Source organism: Peromyscus californicus, unplaced genomic scaffold (genome assembly GCF_007827085.1).
Source record: "Peromyscus californicus insignis strain IS unplaced genomic scaffold, ASM782708v3 Scaffold_8__1_contigs__length_139910024, whole genome shotgun sequence".
NCBI classification, from domain to species: Eukaryota; Metazoa; Chordata; class Mammalia; order Rodentia; family Cricetidae; genus Peromyscus; species Peromyscus californicus.
Genome location: NW_026294606.1, coordinates 104,890,464 through 104,913,789, shown reverse-complemented (window position 1 = coordinate 104,913,789; position 23,326 = coordinate 104,890,464). Strand labels below are relative to the sequence as shown.

The following is a 23,326-nucleotide window of genomic DNA, read 5'->3' as shown; positions in this document are numbered from 1 at the left end:
CAGATGTTTATGGGAGTCCTAGTTGTCCCATGCCCTTATCAGCATTTGATGTGGTCAGTGGTCTTAATTTTAGTCAAGTGTGTGTCATAGTATGTGGTTTTCATTTGCATTCTCTCCCCACTGTGATTAATGACTGTGAACATCTTTTCATGTGCTATCTATGTATCTTCTTTGGTGACACTCTCTGATTATTTGCATTTCTAATTTGAGTTATTTAGTCAATAGTCTTCAAAGATTGAACTGTTTTGGCTTTACAATTATTTTTTGAGATAGGCTCTCACTATATAGCTCTGATTGATCTTAAAGATTTATATAATCCAGGTTGGACTCAAACTCATGATCCTCCTGCCTCAGCCACTATTAGGCTAGGTTCTATGATTATGTTTTACACACACACATCACACACACCTCACACACTCATACTACACACACATACATACACACTCATACTACATACACATGCACACAAACTGTACACATTTACACTACATGCACACATTCACACACTATGCACACAACACATACTACATGCACACACACACACTATACACATTACATACCAAGCACATACACACACCACACATGCACCCATGTACACATGTACACTCACATTATACACACTTGGAGCTGAGTTAGTAATAAACCCATAGACAGCAGAGCAGGTGGAATCTGTGTCATCAGACCCCACATCCACATCTGACCCAACTTCTGAGGAGTGACTGGTTTCACCAAAGGGCCAAGACTACTGCTTCGTCCTTGTTTGTTTGTTTTTGAGACACACCTTTAACTCCAGAGGCAGAGGTAGGTGGATCTCAGTGAGTCCAAGGCGAGTCTGGTATATGTAGTAAGTTTTAAACTACATAGTAAGAACTTATCTCAAAAATAAATAAATAAGGGGCTGGAGAGATGACTCAAGAGGTTAAGAGCACTGACTGTTCTTGCAGAGGTCCTGAGTTCAATTCCCAGCAACCATATGGTGGCTCACAGCCACCTGTAATGAGCTCTGACACCCTCTTCTGGCAAGCAGGCAGAACGCTGTATACATAATAAATAAATCATTTAAATAAATAAATAAATGAATGTCAAAGTTAAATTTTATGCAAGTGAGTATTTGTCTGTGGTGCGTGTGTGCCACCACATCATGCATGTGGAAGCCAAACAACCGCCTTTGGGAGCCAACTCTCTCTCCATGTAGGACTCAGGGATTGAGCTCAGGTCATCGGGCTGGATAGCAAGTGCCCTTACCCACTAAGCCATCTTGCCAGCCCAATTTTAAATTTTAGACAGGCTCTCACTTTGTAGCCCTGAAGGGCCTGGAATTGCATGATAGACCAGACTGGTCTATTGTGACTTCTTTTATTGTTTTATTAAAAAAAAAAACAACTCAGGAGTTAAATATTAGGGAAAACACCTGAGAGGTAAATCAACGGAACGATGGAGAAACAATCACCTGCTCTCTTCTCCATGCATCTCCTCAGGCCCCTCCTTATTCCTCCTGTGTGTCGCTCTAGCTTCCTCTGGGTCGGCCCGGGTCCACTCCTGGCAACTTAGTGTGGACTCCGCCCTCCAAACCAAGGTCCGTCATCATTGACAGTCTCTGAGTGGCAACAAAAAAGTCTCCCACAACACTGGTCTTGAACTCACAGTGACCAGCCTGCCTCAGCCTCTCTTGAATGCTGGGATTAAAGGCATGTGTCGTCACACTTGGCTCCAGTTTTAAATCTTAGTGATGTTTAGATCAGTGTACTGATGTATTATACTCAATATTTTTTTTGTACAATTTAGGAAATTTTTGCCAAATTCAATGTCGCAAGGATTTCTTCTAACTAAAACTTTGAATTCTTTCATTTTGGTCAATGATCCATTTTGAGTTAATTTTTGTGAATTTCTTCCCACCATATACATATAAATCCAGTTCAGTTATTTTCTTCTGAGAGTCCTGGTGCTCTGGGTCAACATTCTTCCTTCTCCTCACCAAACCTCCAGCTCCGCTTCTTTATGAAGCTATGACCTGTTCTAATCTCAGACGGCTCCTAAGCCCATCAGCCTCTGACCTCTTTATACCCACTCCAGAATGTGTGGAGACAAAGGCTCATCCTCCACCTACTCATGACACCCAGGGAGCATCATCTGGCATCGAGCATGGGGCAAAAACCAAAGAACATTTCTCTGAGATCCTCCCATTTTTCTTTTTCTCTTTCTCCCTTCTTCTTCCTCTTCTTCCTCCCTCCCATCCTCCCTAGGCTGATTCTCAGATAGCCCAGGCTGGCTTCAAACTCAATATGTAGCTGAGAGTAGCCTTGCTATCATGCCCCTCTATGCTAAGATGTGCCGCCACGCTTGGTTTGAGTGTCCTGGAAGCTGATTCCAGGGCTTCCTGTTAGACAAGCAACTGACCGACTGAGTTACACCCTCAGCTCCCCATCCTCCTACGCGTGGTTTGATTTCCAGTGCTAATTGCCTTCCTAGACATCCATCTGTTGCAGTGGGGAACTGGAACTCCTCGATGGGGGAGAAAAAGCAACTGGACATCAATTAGCCTGGTCCCCTTGTTGGCACACACGGAAACCCAGGAGCAAGGAATGGAGGCGATGTGCCAGAGGGAGGGCGGGTGTTGCCCTCTCCACTTCCGGAGTGAGAAAAATGAAAGTTTCAAGAGGTTTGGTGACCTGGTTCAAGTCATCCAACTGGCTCACCACGGAGTGCCTCCTTCCAGAGAGCGCCTTAACCTCTGGGCCACACTGCCCGCCACCCAGATGTCACCATCGAGAAAGGACAGAGCATAGTCCTCTCGTCCTCTGCCTAACAGTTCTTGCTCCATGAATGCTGCAAGTTGCATGTGGGATTTTCCTGCTGCCAAGAAAAGCCCCGTGTTCTTTTATAACCATGAAAGAAAGGCAACTTCAATGGGTAAGGGACTTCAAAGACTATGTTTAAGGTCTTGGCTGTAAGTCTTCAAAGGGTATATTTAAGGTTGGGAGTGCAAGTCAAAGGATTGGGCTTGCCAGAGGGTGGCTCTCCCCTGTTCAGAAGGATCTGAGCTTGTTTTCTTCTTCTGTCTTTTGTTGGGTCCAGAAAGGAAGTGCTCCTGTAGGGATGAGGGGTCAGTTCACAGCGCTGAGGCTGCGGTGGGAAGGAGGAGAAGAAGGTTCGGGAGAAAGAAGAAAGGATGGAGGGAAGGAGGGAAAGAGAGAGGAGGAGGGGAGAGGGAAGGAGGGGATGTTTGACAACTTTCCTGGACAACCCTGCGTGCTACAGGCTTTCTAAAGCGCTTCATTGTCCCCATGAGGCCCAAGTTCCTCAGCCTGGCCAGGTTACCAGCTGTTCCCTGGGCTTCTGTCCACCTAGCCGAGCTGGTGACTTAAGGGCAGTCACACCCTTTATCTGGTTCACACATCCCTCAACTTTGCCTCATCTTTTGCCCTCTCCTACCTGGAGGCAAACAACCAACTTGGGTCCCAGTGTCTGTCCCCTTGACAGGCCTGTCTCCTGCCCTGGCACTCCAGGCATGGCCACCACGACCTGTGGCAAGCCTGTCTCTGGAACTCAGTCTTGTAGAACCTCTTTCCCTGTGACCTGGAGCCGATGCTTTGAGCCTCATGAATTTCCCTCTGCCTGGCTTTCCCATGTGTCTGGCCCTGCCTCGTACCATCACGTCTCTTCAGCGTGGGTATCGTCCATCAGATTTTCCCAAGGCTGGGTATTGGTAGAAAGTGGGGAAGTTTTCAAACTGCAGTCTGTAGTTTTCCTTTGAGTTCTAGAAAGGAAAGAGGCGAGGGTGGTGCAGATAGGCAAGCCCCTGTCAGGGCTGGGGGCTGGAATGAGTAACAGCTAAACAGTTAAAGGTAAGAGAAGAGAGGCCCAGGGCTCAGAGCCAGTCCCTACCCCACCTTGAAGTACTGTTGCCCACAGAAACGACTCCATTGCCTCATACACTGGATGACCTGAGGCTAGGGTGACTCCATAGCCCACACTTCTATACTCCACATTCCAGTCTCTAGGGGAATGTGCCTTGTCCTCCAAACTGTCCTGCTCAGGAAGGAACCTGCTCTATGGAGCTTCTTCTCATCTTCTTGAACATAAGAATCCTAAAACGAGACTGCAGAGATTGCCCAGTAGTTACGAGCACTTGCTGCTCTTTCTGAGGACCCAGGTTCAGCTCCCAACACCCACATGGCAGCTCACAACCATCTGTAACTCAAGTTCTGCGGAATCTGACACCCTCTTCTGGTCTCTACAGGCACTACATGCACATGGTACACATAACATACATGCAGGCAAAACACTCGTACACATAATAAATAAGTAAATAAACAAATATTTAAAAAGAAAGACTTCCAAAAACATTGACTCAGTAGCCGAGTAGCTACTGAGTAGCTCAGTGATAAGTAAGATGCATGCCAAGCATGTGCAAGGCTTAGGACTGAAAATCAAAACAAAACAAAAACAGTTCTGTGAGCATGTATGCCATGCTCAGTGCAGGGCCCTTCCAAGGGGCTAAGTGCAAACTGGACTTGGTCTCAGCTCTTAGTGAACATTAGAAATGGTGACACATAGCCTGGCGGTGGTGGCGCACGCCTTTAATCCCAGCACTTGGGAGGCAGAGCCAGGCAGATCTCCGTGAGTTCAAGGCCAGCCTGGTCTACAGAGTGAGTTCCAGGACAGCCAGGGCTGCATAGAGAAATCTTGTCTCCAAAAACAAACTAACAAACTGAAAAGGTGACACATGAGTTATGTGGGAGAATAATGCAAGTCTGGGATAATTACTAAAGGAAGGAGACCATTCCTGGTGAGGAGACATTCTGGATTAAACTTCATGAGTGCAGGAACTGGAGGAAGGGGTTTTGGGAGAAGGGGTGTATGGACGGAGGCATGGGGTTAGGGTTGTACGGTGCACCTTCAGGGGATAGTGAACAGCCAGCATCGCCTGTGTGTGGGGGTGCAAGGAGTATGAGCCTGTGACAGTACCTTGGAACCAATTCATAATCATCCTTGAAAGCCAGCTTTATGGATATGACCTCCGAGTTAGACAAGTAGACCTGGTTTTGTTGCTTTCATAGCTGGGAAACTTGGGCAAGTTAGTTGATTTCTCAGCGCCTCAGTTTCTTCATCATAACTCTGGGAGGAGGCGGCTGGGAGGAGGAAATGTTCCTGTATTCGGTAAGCATTCAATGAATGCATATTGTTGGTGTTCTCTGTTCACTGTAGGCTTTCCAGAAGTGATGGGTAGGAGGAAGCATGGTCTCCATGGCCTCAAAGGATGATTAGTCAAATCAGGTGACTGCAAGAACTGGAGGTGGGTTGGGGAGGTTCTGGTTACAAAGACCCAGGTGTGAGATTAACACCTCTCATCTAGACACTGGCAGAAGGGTGCAGAGGAAAGAACCGGTGGGTCTCAAGACAGGGTTGGCAGGCCAAGGGGACTTCGGCAGGAGAGATACCCAAGAAGGCCACATGCAGATCTCGACTCGTCCCAAAGATAAGCTGAGTGTCGGGAAGTCCACCATTGAGGGGGGCTCAGAGGAAGAGGTGGCGGGATAGGGAGACTGGCAGTTCTCAGCCAGGCCAGTGGGAAGTAGTGCTGGGGCTGTGTCAGGAGCAGCTGCAGATTCAGGGAAATGGGGGGGGGGGGGGGTGACATTCTAAAGTCACAGGGGGCTGGAAGCGTGGTTCAGTGCTCTCTCTCTCTCTCTGTCATACACACACACACACACACACACACACACACACACACACACACACACACGAACACACAGAGGCACTAAGAAGTAATTTTTTAAAATCCTACTTAGAATTCCTTGGAATTATATTTTTGTTTTCTCTTTTCCTTTCCCTCCCTCCTTCTCTCCCTCCCTCCTTCCCTTCAACCTTCCTTCCTTCCTTTCCCTCCACCCCCCAACAAATACAGTCCCTGAACAGCAGCGGGTAGATTTTTTGCTGTGAACTTGGATAAACCTCTTCCCCTTTAGACCTACACTTGTCTTCCTCGTGGTTGAAAGAACCGATGAGAAAATGAAGGGCCTAATGCGCTTCCTGACATGCTCGTTCTCTTGCCTCTTAAGACTGGGTCTGGACCCTCGGGACACAGCGGCCTCCCAGCCTTCCACTCCAAGGCCTTCCTCTTGAGGCTCTTCTTTTATTGTTCATCCTCCCCGACCATGGAGGCGCCTTCTCAAAGTTTGACCCTAGAGGTGTGTGTGTGTGTGGGGGGGGGGGGGTGCTGTCCATTGACTCAACCAAACTGAGCTGTGTGCCAGTGATGGGGGAGGCATGTGACCACTTGTGTCAGGGCTAGGAGCAGAAAGAGTCTCGGGAGTATGCGGACCCATGGTCTCAGCAACAACATTCCAGGAAGGGCTGCTGTTGGGCTCATGAGGGTAGGGTTTGACTGCAGGTAGCTCAGGATGCCTGGGCGAGTGAGCTGAGCCTCTGGGGAAACCTCTGGACTTTGGATCCAGAGCCAGTGGGAAGTGGCCCTTCCAAGAGGAGCTGGCTTCCTACCCAACCAAGGGTGACCCTCGAAACCATGGAGAGTTGGAGTAAGAAGGGAGTTCCTGAGACAGTATAGAGTCAGGTCTGTCCCTTCCCCACTCTCCTCCATTACAGCCCAGGGACACTGCAGCTCCTCCGGACACCAGAGGGTTCCCAAGCTCACAGCCATTGCTTTCTACGGATGGCATTTTTCTTCCCAGTGGCAATTCACAAAACTCGGGGTCAGATGACATAGCTGTCCCCTGTCCCCTCATCCCCATTTGATGTAGATTAGAGAGTCTTGTCTTTCCCTGGACCTTGTTTAGTCATTTCTGTACCCTTTTCTTAGTCATTTCTGGCCCTTATCTTAGTTCCTTACACTAGATGAGATCTACCAGACAGTCTGGGTGTGTCCACACCATGTGTACAAGGCAAGGAGGCCTTTCCAGATTCCAGAGTCATGTAGGGCAAGGAGCAGGGTGCAAACCATCGAATTTAGCCATCAAGCAGCACAAAGGACGGGAGAATAAATGATGCTATGTCTTTACAGCATGCATCCTTAAGCAAAGCCACCTTCTAATCAAACACAGCACTTTCAACACTTCACTTGTGTCTGTCTGTAAAACAGACAACTATTTGAACAAAGTCATCCAGGCTGAAAAAATATTTTTGAAAGTGCCCTCTTTCCCAAATGGGAAATGAAATTCAGATGTGGATCATACGTACCAATTAAAGAGCCCCATCCCTGGGCTGTGGCAGTGATAGCCTTTGGAGACTGCAACCATTCTCACAGGATTCCACTCCATTCTAATTATCCAGTGGGGACTCGGTGTGTCTTCACAGGAAACCATTACCGAAAGCTTTTAGCATGAGCTGTCTCAAAGAGATTCCCCCTAGGAACAAAGGGAGGAGAATTAGGCGAGTGCCAATTTCAGCACACATTCTGACACCAAGAGGCCATCATTCCTGTGTCATAGTCTAAAATCTGGAATTTCTCTGGAATTCTTTGAGTTTCCATAGCAGAGGCTTGGACTTTATTGGAGGCACTTCTGATCTCATAGCACAAGATGTTTTCTGAGATTTACCCTGTTGCCTCCTTGGCCTTGACTGCTCTTTCTTCCTCCACTAGCCAAGCAGATCTATTTATCACCCAAGAGGAGGTTCAGAGGTCCTGTTCACCAAAGCCTGCCCTGACCCTGGACTCTCTCAACAGAAAGACCAGCCCATCCAATTCTGTTACATTCTCAGCCCCCACGCAACACATCTTTCAACACTGACAGGGGCTGTTCACCTTGCTCACTTTTGAGCAGAACCAGCCATAAGCTAGCTGTTCTTGGAGTCGGGTGTGAATGAAAAGAAAGAGTATTATTGCTATTCTTGACTAGTATAGCTGTTCTAGAACATTTTTTCATCAGTGTATTAGTGCACTCAGAATTGTGCCTCTATTAAGTTATGGGGTCCTTAAGAACTGGTCTGAGACCTCACTTTCTGTGTTCCTGGAGCCCCTTTTGAGGCCTGGTTCCACAACCAAGGCTGTCAGTGAGTGTCTGGTAGGACATTCATCTGTTTTCTGAGGGCAGCTAGGACAGGACTCCACACAACAAATTCCCTAAATATGCTTACTAAGGAAAGACAATATCTGGAGTGTAGACCCTTGTGAGGAAAATGTCCAAGTGTATGTAACTTTGTGACTTTCCTAAGCCAATGTCCGTGGGCTTAGGAGTAAGTTTCTAGGGTTCTACTTTGGGGTTGTAGCTTAAAAAACGTTAAGGCAGCAGGACATTAAAGAGCCCATCTCCCAGGAAGGTACAATGGGGTACTTTCTAGAAAAGCTGAGCTTGAAGAAGCCTATTTGTGGGAAATAAGTACTAAGCAATGGTTGGTTCTGCTTAAGGAAGAACAAGGTGAGAAGTCTCTATGGGTGTCATTCTGGTTCAGAAAAAAAAAAGTGTGTTGCAAAAATGACCTTCAGTAGGTGACATCAGGAAGTAATGTGATTGTTGCTGATTCTGTCTTGTTGCCCAGGAAGTGCCCTCAGCTCTGGTTGTCCCTCCTGCAGGTGCAGCCATGATGAGGACACTTAGGACCCCAGCTACCGTGTGCGTGTGTGTGTGTGTGTGTGTGTGTGTGTGTGTGTGTGTAGTTACCAGCAAGAAGGTTATAGAGCAAAGTCTCTGGATATTGCATCTTTCTTCTCAGATTCAATCCCCGAAGACTGATTTTTCCAGGCTTCTCAACCTGGCCCTTGCACTGGCCCTTGACTAGGCTGATTGGGGGTTCCTGCAGGATCTAACTCTCAACAATTCATCTAAGCTTAGAGCTGAATGGGAAACCCACATAGTAGGCTGCATAGGAAGGAGGCTCCCGCAAAGTCATGAGGCCAGACCTACTCAGGACTCTAGGATCCCAGGTAGAAGATCGGGACTATCTGGGAGGTCACCAAAGACATCGGGAGCTCACATGACTTTTCATGGTCTTTCTGTGTATACAGGAATCACTGGGAAGCTGGGCCTCACCTTCATCCCCTGGAGCTGCTACCTTCAGTCTTTCTCACGCTGTTTCCAGCAGACCCAGAGGATACAGACTGGCCAATGGTTTGGAACCCGCCGATTATCTGTGGGGCAGAGGCCTGGGCCTCCTGGCTCTCCAAAGGAGAGGTAAAACCAGCTTTTCCATTCTGCCTAGGACAGAGTTCTTTTTGTATTTTCCTGTATAAGGAGGAAGTAGACACACCCTACCCAAATCCTATGCTCCAAAGTGCTGACTAAGTCACATCAGTGACCCATGTGGCCATTCTTCCCTGAAACCTGGGATTTCTGCTTTCCCTGGCCCTTCCTTTGAATCCCTCACACCCTCCCCATATGGACCCACACCATCTCCTGTTGTGGAATATTATTTTAAGATGTGTTACCTTTTTTATGCTGTGGAATATTTGTTTAATGATGCAAAGATGTGTTGCATTCTTTATGTTGCATTTGTTTAACTCTGTGAAGCCGTGTTACTTTGCCTGTCTGAAACACCTGATTGATCTAATAAAGAGCTGAATGGCCAATAGCAAGGCAGGAGAGAGATAGGTGGGGCTGCCAGGCAGAGAGAATAAATGGAAGGAGAAAAAGAGCAGAAGGAGGAGGATGCTAGGGGCCAGCCACCCAGCCAGCCACGGAGTAAGAATGAAAGTAAGATATACGGAAGTAAGAAAAAGAAAAAACCTGGAGGCAAAAGGTAGATAGGATAATTTAAGTTAAGAAAAGCTGGATAGAAGTAAGCCAAGCTAAGGCCAAACATTTATAAGTAATAATAAGTCTCCATGTGTGATTTATTTGGGAGCTGGGTACCAGGCCCCCCCAAAGAGTAAAAGAGTAAAAACAACCAACTACATTTTTTAGGTGAAATTCTGCTCATTCAGAGAGGCTGAATAGCAAGTAGCTAACCTTCTCTCCTAGCTCGCATCTCCCCCGAAACAGGGCATCCTTCTGCTCAGCCCCCACTTAAGATCCCTAGCTACACATGATTCCTCCCTACCACTTCCTGTCAGCTGGTTGCTGACTCGACCTCCTGACTCCAGGTTAATTTTATTTAATCAAACAAATGTAACAGGTCTTAAAATAATATTCTACAACAATCTCCCAACACTGTCAGACACACATGTGGATCTTAGCCTCAAAGACCCCACAGTCTACTGGGTCAGGCAGACAGCTAACAACCAATTGTGTGCCGGGGCTGTGGACCACAGAGAAAGGAACCGTACACAGTGTGATCTGCCTAAGTCAAGAAGGCTTCCCTGGATCATTGACAAACTGAATGGAGCATTGGCAAAAGAATAGGAATTCTCTGGGTTGATGAAGCAGAAGCCTAGACCAGTCATTTTGATCCATGCATGGAGACATAGCTAATGTATGGATTATCAGGAGAGCAAGAGCCTTGAAGAGTACGTTGAGCAGTGTCTGTGTCTTGAACAAACACAGCCTCTTCTTTCTCCCCTTTATCGGTACAATTTATATATGACACACACACACAAGTATATATAGTACAGAAGATGTACATTCTGATGGCTTCACCTATGAACACACCCGTGAAACCAACACCAAGACAGAGATGACCACATCCATCACCCCCAAAAGTTTCCTCCTGACCTTTGTACACTCTCCCTTCCATCCCTCCTGTCTCCTGGTGGTCACTCGTCTGCCGCGCTCTGTGTGGTGTGTGCATTCAGGGGTGAGGGGTGCACGCCACAGCATGCTTGAAGAAGTCAGAGAGAGGATAACCTCAGCAAGTCAGCTCTCACCTCTACCCTGTGGCCTCAGGAACGGAGCTCAGGTCATCAGGACTCCACAGCAGGCAGTGTTAGCCAAGCCATCTTGACAGTCCAAGTTTGTATTTTCTGATATTTTTTTTCAATAAATAAGAGCATCTAATATGTATTACTTTTATTTGTTCTTTCATTCAGCATCTTGTTGTGCATAGTCACAGGTAATCCCAGCCTCTTGCTAACTATTATTTCTGTCTCTGGGTTATATCACAATTTATTGACCTTTTCACCTGTTGATGGAGATTTGGATAGTTCCCAGCTTGGGACTGTTACAAATACAGTTGCTGTGAATGTTTCTGTACAAGCGTCTATGTAAAAACAACCTTGTAGTTCTCTTGGATAAATACTTGGGTATGGAAGGCCCCACCAGATAATAGATTTATGCTTTTTTCTTTTTAAAAATTTTTTTGAGACAGAGTCTCTCTACATAATCCTGGCTGTACTGGAACTCAGTATCTAGACCAGGCTAGCTTTGAACTCTCAGAGAGCTACCTGCCTCCCAAGTGCTGGGACTAAAGGTGTATGCCACCAGATCCGGCTCTTCTTTTAAACTTAAAGATATTACATTTATTTATTTATACAGAGTGAGGGGAGGTATGACAGAACTCAGGTCAGAGGACAACTTGTGAGTGTCCTCTCTTCCATCATGTGCGTGCTGGGGATTGAACTCAGGCTTGGTGGAGGGCACCTGTATTTACCCTCTGATCCATTTTACCCGCCTTTTAAATTTTTATTACATTTATTTATTTATCTATCTGTGTGTCTATGTGTGAGCATGCGCATGTGTCGCTGGGCCCAAATGAATAGAATCAGTTATTTCCTCCCACCACATGGGGACTGAGCTCACGTGGTCAGATTCAGCAGCAAGCACCTCCACCTGCCTAGTCATCTCACTGGCCCTGTGTCTTGTTTTTAAAAGACAGTCCAGAACAACTTTTCCAAAGCACTAGCTCCATTTTACATTCTACCAGCACCTTCTGTGTGGCTCCCACATGCCCTTTCGTTACTGGTGGCTACAAACCGGAGTATGAATTTCAGAACTGAGTCCCCATTGGATTTGTCCAGCTGGTGACTTCCACCAAAGTCCCAGGGCCTGGTTAAGGAGTCAGGAGCATCTGAAAATCTTTCAGGGATGCTGCACCTCTCTGCTGGCTGCCTGGTACTGAGGATGCTTTGGAAGGTGGAGAACCTGAACTGGGCCAGAGGAGACAATGGACAGAGTACTTGAAATAATTCCTCTGGGATTGAAGAAAACAAGTCTCATAAATTACATACAGCCTGAATAGCATAGAAACTAGTTTTTCATGAGTACATATCTGAGCTGGTGTTAGGGCCCCTAATAAGTGGGACTGATCTCAGACCCTGGAGAGGTGATCCACAGCTAGAATGCCCAGAAAGGAAACAGAACCTAGGGGTCCAGAGCCCCAAGGACTTTCCTAGGTAGAAGGATGTTGATTTAGACCTATTCCCTATTGGACAATATCCAGGGCCAATTTCCTTGTCTCCATAACCACTGCTGGAACCTGGCCTTTTTCTGTGGTCCTGTTTGGGACTCAGAATCCCTGATGTTAAGAGATAATATAATCTATAGGATGTACGCTCCACTGGAGTTTTGAGGTGTGTTGTTCATTTCTTCATCATCCATCCATTCATTTGCACATCAATAATCCTCATTAGATCCAGAGATGACTCAGGCAGGCCCCGCTAAGTAATTTAGACAAAAGCTCAACAGGGGGAACGCTAACAGCTTCCCCACAGCAGACTGTTTAGATATGGTTAGAAAGATCCCTCACATGCAACATGGAGGATGTGTGTCAGGCACAGACCACCTCACGGACACCCTTAGGAAGAGGTGAGGGGAATCTGAGCCAGGCAGTGGTGGGATAATAGAAAGCCCAGCAGGGTGATTGGCATGAGCCCAGGGCTGCCTCCATTTCCCTGGCTCTAGTCAAACTGTGGCCATCAGTCACCACCAAACATGGCTTGCGTGAACAATAAACAGATGGGGCCTGGTGGGAGAAATGGAGGACGATTGGTCTCAGCAGAGAAGCCTGAAATGACCCCTCAGAGGTGACAGTTGAGGTGAGGTGCGCATCTACTCACCCGCCCACCCACCCATCACCTGCTGCCTGAGCAGCCATCCTTCACAGAGATGATGGTGGCGAACACAGGTGTCCTCTTGGGGCCAGCACAAAGCCACCGACTCACGGGAGGGAAGCAACTCTTAGTCTGAAATGGCTCCCAGCCGCTCAGCCACCTGTGACATAAAAGCACAGAAATCCCTTCTGGCCCCCCAATTCCTCAGGCAGTTGACAGACTCCCAGGGACCGCAACGTTGAACTTCTAGGAGGGAAAGGACTCAGTTTCCCTTGGATACCCCATCTTCAAGACTAGGGCAAGTATTGAGCTGAGACATCTAACGTGCACCGTCCATACCAGGACCTAGTTTTCCCTCCATTACCTCCTAGTCTGAGCTGCCGGGAGCCACTTCAGACTAAGAGTTGCCTCCTGTGAGTCGGTGGCATCGTGCTGGCCCCAAGAGGACGTCTGTGTTCCCCAACATCATCTCTGTGAAGGATGGCTGCTCAGGCATCCTTAGGGAAGCCACCAAAGACAGTATTTCCCCTGGGTGACCCTGATCACAGGGACCTGTTGTCTGTGTTTGTGTCCCTCCTCTCTGACCTGGGTCATGGAGAGTGGAGAAAGGGGCTCAGGCCTTTCAAACCAGATTGAGATCAATTGGAGCTGTTCTTCCTGCTTCTCTTGCTCAGGTGGCCACTTGTCAGCCAGCTGATGCTGAGTGTCCGCTCTGAGCAGCTCCCCACCCAAGGTCTGAGCCAGGCCACTGGGAGAATTTGGTTTGGTTGTGAGGAAATGATCATTTGATCATTGGCCTGCTACCTGGGACCTGTCCGTGAATCTGGAAGCACCCGGGGTTTCCGAGTCAATGTCCAGAACTTTGAGAGCACTTAGAGCTATCCACTTTCCCCATCATGAGTATGTGATGAAACAGAGACCCAGAGGGGGAAGACAGGCCACCAAAACCCTGGCCAGAAATGGCCAACCTTGTTTGCCTAAGCTCCCAGAACCTCCATGCTTTGGCTTTCTGGGATGCACTTCTGGGGGTCACTGGCTCAGTCACCGTCACTACCTTGGCATGTTCCCTGTCCTGAGACACTACCCTCAAAAGCCCCACCTGGCCTTGTTCATGGAGCATCTAGAAGAAGAGAGACTGCTTGGGGTCAGGCCCGCTGGGTGAATGAGGCCTTCCTGTTGGCCGGGCTCTCCCACTTAGAAGAGCTGTTGGGAGTCTAAGGCTAGAGTCCAGCTAGACTCTAAGTCAGTGCAGAAGATAAGGCTTGTGAGGAGCTGGGCAGTGCCAGGCACAGAGCGCAGGGCTGCGGCTGTCATTCTCAGCCAGGTCATTCCCCTGGTGCTTTGATAGCAAGGACCTGAGCTAGGCACTGAATGGTAGTGCTAGCCCGAGAAACCTCACGAAGAAAGTCTAGCAGGGAGGTATTTGAGCTCAGGCCAGATATCCAGGCTGGACGTCTCTGGACCCAGTGCACAAATTCCTGCTGATGACCCAGGTGGAGGCAGAGGAATAACGTGATATCTCTTGTAGCCCTGACGTGTGGTGCTGCGGTGGGGGGCAGGGTAGGGTGTTGGGGAGGTTCCTCTGGAAAGGGAGGAATGCAGAAGCGCTGGGTCGGGAGGGAGGCTGGGTTCTTGGTATATTTGCACAGCAAACATTCTCCCAAGCCTGATACCTTGACCCCTCCTGAAGTGGCAGATGTGGGGTGTGTGGATCAGGGTGGCATAGTCCTGTTACTAGGGAAACTGAGGTTCCCTTTGGGGGGTTTCAATTTCACCAATAAAGTAATTTTTAAATAGACTCACAAGGAAGCCTGAGGACAGTTTTATTAGACTTTTTGAGAAAAACAACAGGGCAGGCAGGCTGTAAGTCTTGGCAACTGCCAGGAACAGGGGAGATGGAGAGAAGGTCATGCTATTTCAGTTACAATTGGGTAGAAAAAGCTATCAATGCAAGAAAAATACTCCCAAAACTGGAAATGGACTAGAATACCGAGGAAGGAGCCAAAAAAAAAAAACCATTCAGCCACTGTGGTGTGTGGTTCTTTATACTCCACACCTCTCCTGTTTGTGTTTGGGGAATGCTTTTCTGCTGACCATTTTCTTCTTCTCATTGGGTGAAGCCCCGGTAACGAAGCGTTTCCAGTCTTCCTCTGCAAACTGGCTTCCTAATCTTCATCGCTTTCTCCAGTCCTTACCCTTCTGTCAAAGTCCTGCCTTGCCTACAGATTTCCCCTGGGTTTCCTCTCTGAGTCCATTCTGGCCATTCTGAGCCCTGTGTAGAGGAGAGAGATCCTGGCTGCTAGCCAACCAAGCAAAAGAAGGGGCAAGTGGCCAGACAGATGTCCCCTCAGCCCTCCATACTTCAGCATGGAAAGGAGTGTGTCCTGGGGCTCCCAGATTTCTGGGCAGGACTAACAAACAGATTGGATAAGATGACATTCTTTTTCTTAAAGGCCTCCAAGCACTTGAAGACCCAAATTTGGGTCAGGTGAGACATCTTTGGAGTATTGGTCAGGTTCTGGCTAATGGTAGAGGTAGGAAGGTAAGGAAGTATTATTTGTAACGTCCCTGGAGGTTTTTAAATAACACTTATGTGTATGTGGGGAGTGGGAAGGTGCCTGCGGAAGTCAGAGCACAACTTGTGGGATTCAGTTTTCTCCCCTCACCACGTGGGTCTCAGAGTTTGAACTTAACCTCTCTGTGTATCCTTTACCCACTGCGCCAACTCACCAGCCCTCCCTTGAGACTCTTGACAACAGGATCCAGATGACAAAATCTGAGGAGTCACTGAAAAAAAAAAGCATTTTAGCCCAGCATGGTGACCCATGCCTTTGATCCTAGCACTTGTACAGGGGCAGGAAGATGTCCATGAGTTTAAGGCCAGCCTGGTTTACGCAGCTAATTCCTGGCCAGCCAGGGCTACATTATGAGACCATCTTGTCAAAAATAAAAATAAAAATAAAAATAAAACAGTTGGATCCCCAGCACTGCTGTCCGTTGCTTGTTTGTTTGATTCCAAGTGAATTATATTTGTGTTTATGTCTATTTATTTAATTTTAACTTTGCTTGTTTGTTTGTTTTTTGAGATAGTGCTTCTCTGTGTAACAGCTTTGGCTGTCCTAGAACTAGCTCTGTAGACCAGGCTGGCCTCAAACTCCCATAGATCAGACTGTCTCTGCCTCCCAAGTGCTGGGATTAAATTGTACATCACCACAGTCTGGCTAATTTTACTCTGTGTGTGTGTGTGTGTGTGTGTGTGTGTGTGTGTGTGTGTGTGTATCTGGCTTGGTACAGGTGTATGAATTCTGAAGTTCAGTTCAGTGATCACAAAAGACAGAGACAGAACACTGAGGTCTTTTTTGGGAAAATCAAAAAAAATAAAAATAAAAATAAAAAAAGCCAGTCTAGGCACAGAGAACCTCATCCATTCTAGGCAGTTTGAGAACCTCATCCATTCAATGAGCAGTGTGTCTTTTCTCACAGCAGGAGCTTGGGAGGCTGAGGAACCTCTGACACTGCATCCTGTGGCTTGCTGCTCCACAGCCCATAGCCCATCCATGCCCAGGAAGGTCTCAGAAACATCAGCCACATCATAGCCTCACTTTGTCACTGCCCAATTGGCCAGCACATCCCAGGCGAGAGGCCGAATATAGAGGAATAGCAGGCACCACTTACTTCAAGCAAAATGAGGCTCCTGGCATACCCCAGAGCCTGCCACCTGCTCCTTTGAAGGCTTTGGGTGGTCTGGGTGCTCCTAGCACTCCAAGAAGCCTGTTGATAAAAACCACTTAGGAGCCGGTGTGGTGGCACCGCCTTTAATCCCAGCAGCAGATCTCTGTGAGTTCGAGGCCAGCCTGGTCTACAAAATGAGTTCCAGGACAACCAAGGCTGTTACACAGAGAAACCCTGTCTCAGGAGAAAAAAAAAAACAAAACCACTTAGATTTAGCATTGGTAATCATTAGAGAAATGTACATTAAACCCACCGGAGATACGAGCACATTCCTATTAGTGTGGTTAGAAGGATAAAGCTGCCACTGCCACACGCAGATGGAGATGAGGAACAGGTCAGTCTAGGCATTCAAGATGTCGAAGTGAGGACGTGCTGGTTCCTCCAGCATCAAATCCCCAGTTTCCTTGGGTTGCTGGTAGGAGCTGTGATCAATTGTGCTGGCGGCACCAGAGCCCAGACTCTGCATATCATCTCTCTGAAGGGAATGAAGGGACAGCTGTGCAGACCTCTCTTCCTGCGAACATGGATGACAACAAGGAAGGCAAACCAGAGCTAAGAAAGAAAGTCTACCCAGGCGGGATGAGTCAACAACAGAAGCCATGCTGAAGAAAAGACACAGTTTATTTTCAAGACAAGGCGGGGTCGCAGTAAATAGTAACAGCGAGATGAAAGGCTCTGCCATCACCAGTCAAGTGCAGACTTGTGGCCCAGGATTATGGCCACAAGTAGCACAGCATGATCCTACAGTGTGCTTGTGAAATATAATGCCTGGGTTTTTTTTTAATCTTTGCTAGAAAGAAAGGAAGGAAGGAAGAAAAAAGAAAAGCAAATAGCTGCTGCTTTGGCAAACATTTTAGCATCTTTTTAAAATGTTACCGATCTCCCTATAGTCTCATTCCTAGATATTTACCCAAAAGAAATGAAAACTGAGATTCACACACAGACACAAAACCATTTATTTGCGGCTTTGTGAGTGAGTGTGTGCGTGTGCATGTGTGCGTGCGCAGCTGTTATATGTGTGTATACACGGAAGCCAGAGGAGAATATCAGCTATCTCACCCTATCACTCTCTGCCTTATTTCCTAGAGACCAAATCTCTCACTAACCATGGAGCTAGGCTGGCAGCTTCTGACCAGCGAGCCCCAGCGATCCTCTTGTCTCTGTCCCCTATAGTGCTGGGGTTATGGGCACACATGGCATGCCTGGCTTTGTATGTGGGTGCTGAGATCTGAACTAAGGCTCTTATGCTTGGGCAGCAAGGGCCCTTATCCCCCCGCCCCCGAGCTTTAAGAAACACACCTATGAAGCACAGTGGGTAAGTCCTGTACCAAGGGTTCAGTGAGTTTCCTCATCCATTTACCCATTTGGCAGCTCCTGCAGCTAACATTTCTGAAGTGCCTACACCAGGCACAATGTCTATCAATCCATCCTGCCTCTTCAGGCTGGGCAGCTCCCAGAGTCAGCACCCAAAGGCCAGTTCCAGAGGAGCTGGAACATTCTCTGTGGGTACATTGCTGTAGGGTGAGGGATTCCAAGCTTTTACAGCCTCTGGAGGGATGTTACAACCTAGAAAGGGTGGTTGAACTGATAGGGTGGAGAGGGATGGCCCAGGAGGCATTTGTTTCCTCTGCAAGGAACCATTCCCTGTGCCACATAGACAGGAGAGCAGGCTGTGTTAACCCACAGTTCCAGTTGCAGAGTATCTGTTCTGTATCCTTGCTTGGTGGTTCTTCCTATGTTTTGTCCCAGCTTGGACATTGGAGTGGACATAGCTTCTTGGGCGACATATTTAAAAGTGGAAAAGTCCTTGAGTGAGCCAGAGTGGGCGACACTCACACAGAACACAGAACCACAGGACAGCGGAATAAACCAGAGCTACATGTGTCGATGTGGGTACATCTCAAAAATAACACTGTGGAATGGAGAACAATGAACATAATTCACAGAAATAAAACAATTTAAGAATGAGGGTTTGGTTTCTGATTAGTTTGCACTTTTTAATTTATTTCCAGTATGTGTGTGTGTGTGTGTGGTGTGTCACCGCATGTGGGTGGAAGTCAGAGGAAAACTCATGGAGTTGGTTCTCTTCTTCCACCTTTACAAGGGTTCTGGGGATTGAACTTCAGTCACCAAGCATGTGTGGTAAATGCCTTTACCCACTGAGTCATCTGGCTGCCCTATTTTGATTGAACAAGTTTTTATATAACTCAGGTTGACCTCAAACTCAGTATGTAGCCTAGGCTGGCCTTAAACTTCTGATCCTCTTGCCTCTACCTCTCAAGTACTAGAGTTACAGGCATGGACATCGCACTCAATCTTAAGCAGTGTTTATAAAACACAAAACAGGGGCTAGAGAGATAGCTCAGTTAGCTGATTGATTGTCTTTCACACATGAAACCCTGGGTTCAGTTCTCAGCACCAGGCAAAGCCAGGTGTGATGGGGCATGTCTGTTCTCCCAGCCCTTGATCGATGGAGGCAGGGGGATCAGGAACTCAAGGACATCTTGAGCTATGTAGTAATTTTTAAGCCAGCCTGAGCTACATAAGATCTTGTCTCAAAAACAACAAAACCCCAAAACAATAAACGGAACAATGACAACTAACAAAATGCTATTATTATTGTAGATAAAAATTTAGATATCTATTATGGTATCATATAAAATACATACATAACAATATATATGAAGTGTACAGAATATATACTACACATTGTTATTGATATGAATTTTAAAAAGTCTGAACAAGAAAAATGTGTGCTAACCTAAGAGGATTCTCTCCCCCTCTCTCTCCCCTTCCCCCTCCCTCTCCCTCTCCCTCTCTCCCCACACCCCCTCTCCCTCTCATGCACAGCAAACCATCAACACCTGACAATCTGAGACATATGAGCTAAACCAAGGGCCTGTGTTTTCTGTTCCTTGGGTCAAGATGTTTCACAGTTTAGAAGGAAAACAAAAAGAACCCAGAGAATCTGCTAAGCGAAATAAGCCAGACACAACGAGGACAATACTGTATAATTCTGTGTCTGTGAGATAAAAGAGCAGTCCCAGTCCCAGACAGAAAGGATGGTGGTTACCAGGGACTGCAGTTGTTACCAGGGACTGCGGTTGTTACCAGGGACTGCCGGTTGTTACCAGGGACTGCCGGTGGTAGCACCAGCTAGTGCTCAAATGAGGACAGAGTTTCAGTAGGGAGTGATAAAAAAAAAAAAAAAATGTTCCAGAGACCAGTGGTAGTGATGGTTACACACTGTGACTTACTTTTAAATTTTTTATTTAATTTATTACTGTTATTGTGTGTGCCTGTGTACACACACACACACACACACACACACACACACACATATTCATACACGTGTGTTGTATGTGTGCCATAGCACCCGTGTGGAAGTCAGAGGACAACTTTTGGGGGTCAGTTGCTCCTTCCACAGTGGGTTCCAGAGATTGAACCCAGGTCATCAAGCTTGTGTGGCAAGGGCTTTTGCCACTGAGCCCTCTCCCTGGATGCGAATTACTTTGTTGTTTGAGGCAGTGTCTTACTAGGGATTCTAGTTTAGCCTAGAACTTGCTATAGCGCCCAGGCTGGCCTCAAACTCATAATCCTCTTGTACTTGGTACAGTGTTATGTTATGTTATACATTGCTTCTTTTTCCCCCCAGGGACAGGGTTTCCCTGTGTAGCCCTGGCTTCCTAGAATGCAGACCAGGCTGGCCTCAAACTCAAAAAATCTACCTGACTCATCCTCCCGAGTGCTGGCATTAAAGGCATGTACCACCACGCCCAGCTATACATTGCTTCAAGAAAAGTAAACAAAAACAACACAGGATAGGCAAATATAGAGAGAAAGAGAGCAAATTAGTGACTGCCTAGGGCCGGGAGGGATGCCAGGACAATATCTAATGGCTGTAGTGTTTCTAGGGTAATGAAAAGGCTCCAGAATTGATTGTGGAAACAGATGCACAAGTGTGACTCCACTAAAAGCCAGTGAATAAACTTTCAATGGGGGAAGTGTATGCTGTATGACAGATCGGTTTCAGAAAAAAAGGAGAAAAAACAGGGAACTTTTTCTGTCGTCCTAGGAAGCCCATGGTCTGTCAGTTCAAATCAGCTCCATCATGAGTAAGCAGGAGCTCCTAAAGCCTTCCCACCCCACGGCATGGGGAAGAGAACTCTGTGAACTGGATTCCAGTCCTTGGCTGGAACCACCTGTGCATCCACGGAACCGTGTCAGGGAAGTGGAGTCTGAGTGATTGAAGAAAGAGGTTAATGAGAATCGGCTCCAGGTTCCTCGGATTTCAAGCCTTAATTAACATCACTCAAAGCCCCAGATACCTGTGAAAGCGAGGCTGTATGAATGTGCCCTGTGCTGGCCTTGTTCGCTCGGCACTCTGCATGGGAGATGAAGCCAGCCTTACCACCAGCTCAGCTCCCTGCAGGGGCAGGCCCAGGCCTCCAGGGAAGCTGTCTCTCTGGTCCTACGTCTTGTTCTCCAGGACACTCTGAAGGTTTGAATGGTCTGGACCAGGGTTGCCATCTGAGCACCAGACACAGCTTGGCTTTTGGCAAACTCTTTGTCAGGTTTCCACTTTAGATTGTAGAAGGGACAATCAGGGTAAGCCTCCTGTGGCAGTCTTGGTGACTGTCCCTCCAAGTCTAAAGACAGTGAAGGTGTCTGGTTCTTTCTATATTAGATGTGCCACTGTGGGCCAATTCAGCCACGTCCTGTGGAACTAGTTCCTGCTGAGGGTAGCCTGGGGTCCATGTGGTGCCAGCCCATTTTGCCCTCATGTGGACTCTTCCTAAGCAACTGGCTCCTTCCTGTTCAAATCAAGAGCCAAACGACCCTAGGTTCTCCCCAAAACATGGGATATAGCCTCATTTGTCCTTTGTTCTGGATTGTCCTCTCAGGGAAGAGACCCTCTTATCATAACACCCCTCAGGCCACCGACCCATGAGCATCATACAATGCCCTCATATGCCTCTCTTGTTTGTTTTCAATTTTTAAAATGTATTTATTGGGGTTCATTTCTTTGTTGTTGTTTTTAGACAAAGTCCTTCTACATAGTTCAGACTGTCCTGGAACTTACTCTGTAGCCCAGGCTGGCCTCAGACTCGAAGGCCTCCTGCTTCAGCCTCTCAAGTGCTATCCTCTAACTATCGGAACACATTGCAAGGCATGAGTGATGGACGTTCAGTGAGCTTCTGAAGCAGCATGGTCAGCACCACTGATGGCCTTCCTGGGGGGGGGTGTTTCCTGTTTATTTGGGGTCATCTAGATTCCATGAGGAACCCTCCCTGATGCTGTGGCCATTAAGCCATTGTAACCCCTGGAATAATTCTGTGGCCAGAAAGGCAGGAGAGAGAGGCACTGGGGTGGGGTTAGGATCTGCGGCTCTGGACACCCTCAGCTCTGGCATAGTGACTCTGGAGATCCTTCAACTTAGGGACTACTCCAGAGGTCCGTGTTAAGAAATGCTATTCTGGAATACTACATCAACCACAGCTCCCAATGCCTGCTGTCCCTGGGCCACCACGACAGTTGGAATTTGGCCCATCCTAGGTTCATATTGAGGTTGAGATCCTCAGTGTAACTAATTACCTAAGAGGTAATTAGGTCACGGGGCACCACCCTTACGGATGTATTAACGTCTTTCTCAAGAGAATAGATGAATTGCGACAGGCGTGAGTTAGTTCTTATGAGACTAGGTTGTAACGAAGGGAACCTGGAGCCCCCCTTCACTCTCGGCACCTCTGCTTTCCTTCCCCCACGAGGCCTTTACCAGCTGCCCCGCAGATGCAAGCATCGCACTCTTGAACTTCAGAACTATGAACCCAAATAAACCTACTTCCTTTATAAATTACCCAGCCTCAGGCAATTTGTTACACCAACGGAAAACGTCATCGACCACCAGCTTCCGGTCTGTATACTTCTCTAACACCAGTTGCGCGTGTTACTGCTAAGGCAGAGCAGCCTTCCTCACCTAGTGCCTGTCTCTGGGCACTGTTCCCAGTTCTCCACACTTCCCTTAGGTATGTTGCAACCTGATGGATACAATTTGTCACTCCTTCTGAGTAGTTCTGAGAATCATGACCATCACCCTCCAGTCACTGTCCCTCCCTATCCTCTCCCTCCTGGTATCCTGTCTTTCTCAGACACAGTCAGCCAGCATTTCTCTCTTTCCTTATCCAGTTCCTGTCTAAGCATAGAGGCTGAGGCCAGAGCCCAGTGGCCTCCTACCAGAATTCTCCCTTATGGCTGAGACAGGTCTTTCCCCTACCTCTCCTGGAGAAGCAGTGTAGAAGACTGGTTCCTGGGCTCAACCTCCGTCTCCACTTGGGTGGCTCTAGGCAAGCTGCTTAACCTCTCTGTGTATCCTTTGTAATTTAAGGACAAGCATAATGCTACACAAGGCCTTTGTGAGGATGAAAGGGGACTGGGGATATGTCAGCATGGGCTTGGCATACAATAGTAGATACCCAAGGGAGGCCATCAGTGGTCCTGAACATGCTGTTTCAGAATCTCTCTGAACATCCATCACTCATGTCTTAGAATGTGTCCCAAGAGTTGGGTGGCAGACATCTTGCAGATGTCCAAGTGACCACAGTCCATAGCCTGCCTCCAACTCCTGCTTTAGCAAATGAGATCTGTCTGCAGTAGATGGTTGCTGAAACTCCTGTGTGATACATTTCCCAAGTGTCTCCTGAACACTACATCACCCAG

General features: G+C 47.5%; 1 long non-coding RNA gene across 1 annotated transcript in view; it reads right to left on the bottom strand.

Moving 5' to 3' along the window:
- LOC128104259 (uncharacterized) overlaps window positions 1-23,326 on the bottom strand; it is a 46,614-nt gene that overhangs the window by 9,400 nt on the left and 13,888 nt on the right. Inside the window, exon 3 of the long non-coding RNA XR_008215929.1 lies at window positions 7,198-7,364. This is a non-coding gene — a long non-coding RNA (uncharacterized LOC128104259). The remainder of the gene's footprint in view (window positions 1-7,197; window positions 7,365-23,326) is intronic.